Genomic DNA, 3917 nt, shown 5'->3' on the forward strand with positions numbered 1-3917 from the left:
GACTTGCAAACTTTATATGCCCCAATATAGGGGAATGCCAGGGCCAAAAGAATGGGAATGGGTGGGTAGGGAAGTGGGGGCGCTATGGGGGACTTTTGGGATAGCATTGGAAATGTAACTGAGGAAAATATGTAATAAAAATATTAAAAATTAAAAAAAACAAATAAAAAAAAACAAAAAAGAAATCAAGATGAAAAAAAAAAAAGGAAATTGCCAATGACAATATAATCTTATCTAGGTTACATAATCCCATGTTTACCATGTATGTGTGTTTATAGTTTTGTGACAGTTTATTTCATTTTTATAATGTATGACCACATTTATGATACAGAACTTTGTATTGTCACAAAGAAAATCCTTCACACTAACCCTTTTTAATCCATTCATACAGTCTCATATCTACGTACTTGAAAACACTAATCTCAGGCTGGAGAGATGGCTCAGTGGTTAAGAGCACCGACTGCTCTTCTGAAGGCCCTGAGTTCAAATCCAGTAACTACATGGTGGCTCACAACCATCTGTAATGATAACTGAATTTCTTCTGAGGTGTCTGAAGACTGCTACGGTGTACTTACATATAATAAATAAAGAAAGAAATCTTTAAAAAAAAAAAAACTAAAGAAAACACTAATCTCTTCACGTCCGTAGTTTTTCCATTTCAGGAATATATTATAGAATTATATGTCATATAATCCTCTGAAATTGACTCTACATTACACATAGTGCCTTTTGATTCATTAACCAGTTAATGTAGCATTGGTTCCTGTTTTATTTACAAAAGAAATTCTATTGTATAGAGTGTGCCAGACTATTTAATAGTCATCCATTGGAGCATATTTGGGTTACTCTCAATTTTCAATTCTTATTGGTACAAGGTTTTGTGTCAATGTCAACTTTAATTTCTTTAATAAGAAACACCCAAAACTGAGCATTAGAATACATAACAAGTATACATTTAGTTATTTTTTAAATTGCTGGAGTGTTTTCTTGAGTACTAATATGATACCAATTTACATCTCATAGCTACCAAGTATCTCTATCTTCCTTTGATGACAGTGACACTTTTTAATTTTAGGTATTTTGAATAATTCTAAAGTATTATCTTGAATTTAACTGGCATTTCCTCATAGATAAAGATGTAATTATTTTCCATTCTAGTGTTCATTTTTTTAATTGTTGTTGCTTATTATCTATTTGGATTATATTAGTTCTACTGAGATTTACACATGTTAAAAATGTGTATTCCTCATTATTTACAATGGCAGGATATATTTATATTGTCTGTTTTTTTAATTATCAGTCACATTGCCTTTCTTTGTGTATCATATAAATATTCCTATTGGAGATGGCAGACAGATCTCTTGTGTGTTCCAGGCCAGCCTGGTCTACATAGCAAAACCTTGTTTGGAAAAAAAAAAAAAAAGAACACTATAGCTAAAAACCAAATTAAAAAAGCATAAATAATGGGCTGCACGTGGTGTCCCAGATGGAGGAGTTGGAGAAGAGACTGAAGGAGCTGAGGGGGCTTTCAACCCCATGGGGGAAGCAACAGTGTCAACTGGCCAGACCCCTTGAGTTCCCGGGGTCTGGACCACCAACCAAAGAGTTGACCCATGGCTCTGGCTACATATGTGGCAGAGGATGGCCTGCTGTACATCAGTAGAAGGAGCAGCCCTTGGGCCTAAGACGGTTCGATGCCCAGTATAAGGAAATGCTGGGGTGGGAAGGTGGGAGTTGGTGGGTATGTGGGTGGGGGGAGCACCCTCATGGAGGCAGGGGAAGGGGGATAGGGGGTTTCCAGAGGGGAGACCTGGAAAGAGGATAACATTTGAAATGTAAATAAAGAAAATATCCAATAAAAATTTTTAAAAGTTAAAAAGCATAAACAACAAGAAGAGCTAGAATTGGCCGGGCGTGGTGGCACACGCCTTTAATCCCAGCACTTGGGAGGCAGAAGCAGGTGGATTTCTGAATTCGAGGTCAGCCTGGTCTACAGAGTGAGTTCCAGGACAGCCAGGGCTATACAGAGAAACCCTGTCTCGATAAANAAAAANAAAAAAAAAAAAAAAAAAAACATGACCATGCCCAGCTTTTACATAACTGCCAGGGATTCTCATGCTTTTACATCGGGCACTTTATCAAATTAGCCAACTCCCCAGCCCCTGAAATGTGTGAACTTAATATACTTAATATTTTCTCAATTGTTCTAAATTTGTGCCTTGATAGGCACTTTAGGGATTTGATAATTTAGAAAATGAATCATTTCATCCAACCTCTTCACCTAGTCAGAGTCCCCAATTTTGGGGTCTAGACCTGTGTGTCTCCATGATACTCCCCCTCTATGTCCTCTCCCCAGCCCAACAGATCTAGCCTTGGTCTTACATCTGGTGCCTGGTCCTAGTCTTGCCACCACTTGCCTGCACAACATACTTCTAGGTAGGTGTCTTAGTTAGAATTTTATTGCTGTGAAGAGATACCATGACCACAATAACTCTTAAAAAGAAAAACATTTAATTGGGTCAGGCTTATAGTTCTAGAGGTTTAGTCCATTATCATTATGGCAGAAAACATCACCATGTAGGGGTGGACATAATGCTGTTGATGGAGCTGAAAGTTCTATATCTTGATCTGCAGGCAGCAGAAAGAAACTGCCACCTTTCTACCCAGCCAAATTCACCCCCACACTAGAGGCTTTGACCAGAAGGTACATCCTTTATACCAGCCCGTCCCCTCAGTCTACCTAACTCCATTGCATACAAGCCTTGCCTAGCCTCTAGGAACTTACCCATGCAATCAAAAGAAGTCCGAATTCCCAGATTTTATCACAATAATACAAATACTAACAATATGAAAGATTAATACTAATAAAGTCTATTAGTCCTGTAGAAATATTTAATAAAGAGAATTGCCTAGACACTAGGCACACATGAACACTAGGACACAGACTTTGAGATAACAATCATAAACTTCACCAAAGAATCCAAGGAGTTTGAAGAAAACACAAAGAAACAGTTCAGTAAATTAAGGAGAATATATGCCTGAGTGCCCCCCCCCACTTCCCCAATAAGTCTGATAGAAATGAGAAAGACAGTCTAGGACTAAAATATAGTGATGGCTCTGTATCAGTACTTTTAGCTAATAAATTGGATTCTACTTTACCACACTTCTCTACTCTTCCAACCCCGCAATACTAGGCAGGAGAGGAAGAAGTTCAGAAGGGAAAAGGATTGTCAAACTCATTAGACTCCTGCTGATTAAGGGCATCAAGTTCCTTGGGCAAGTCCAAACTTCATTATCAGGATATCTCTAAAGAGCAGCAGTACTCACAGCAACTGCCTCAGGCTTTCATGCTCTGGCATTTTTATACCCTGTCAAGAGTTCCCAGAGTTCCAAAGGTAAGCTTTCTTCAGGTGGCAAAGTCATGCCCCTACCAGGGCTTAAGGCAAATCAGAGTGAGGTGCTGTGGACAGTTTAAAGCAGCCCCATATCCTATACCTGAGAAGAAAACAGTTCAAGGCATGAAACTGGAAATTGATTCAATTAAGAAAAATTTAAAAGCCAACTGAGGGAAATCTGGAAATGAAAAATTTAGGAACCTCACTGGCAAGCCTCACTAAGAGAATACAAGAGATGGAAGAGAGAGTATCAGGTATTGGAGACACGATAGAAGAAATGGATACTTTGGTCAAAGAAAGTGTTAAATCTAAAATATCCAGGCACAAAACAGTCAGAAAATCTGAGACACTGAAAAGAGCAAAACTATGAAAAGTAGGAATAAAAGAAGAAACCCAGGTCAAAGGCACAGAAAATGTTTTCAAAATCATAGAAACAAATTCCTAATCTAAAGAAGTTGTCTATCAGTGTTGCGGCCTGCCCGCAGTCCACAACACGAACGGTTCAACTGAGAATGGCAGTTC

The sequence above is a fragment of the Mus caroli genome, chromosome 3 (assembly GCF_900094665.2).
Source record: "Mus caroli chromosome 3, CAROLI_EIJ_v1.1, whole genome shotgun sequence".
Taxonomy (NCBI): domain Eukaryota; kingdom Metazoa; phylum Chordata; class Mammalia; order Rodentia; family Muridae; genus Mus; species Mus caroli.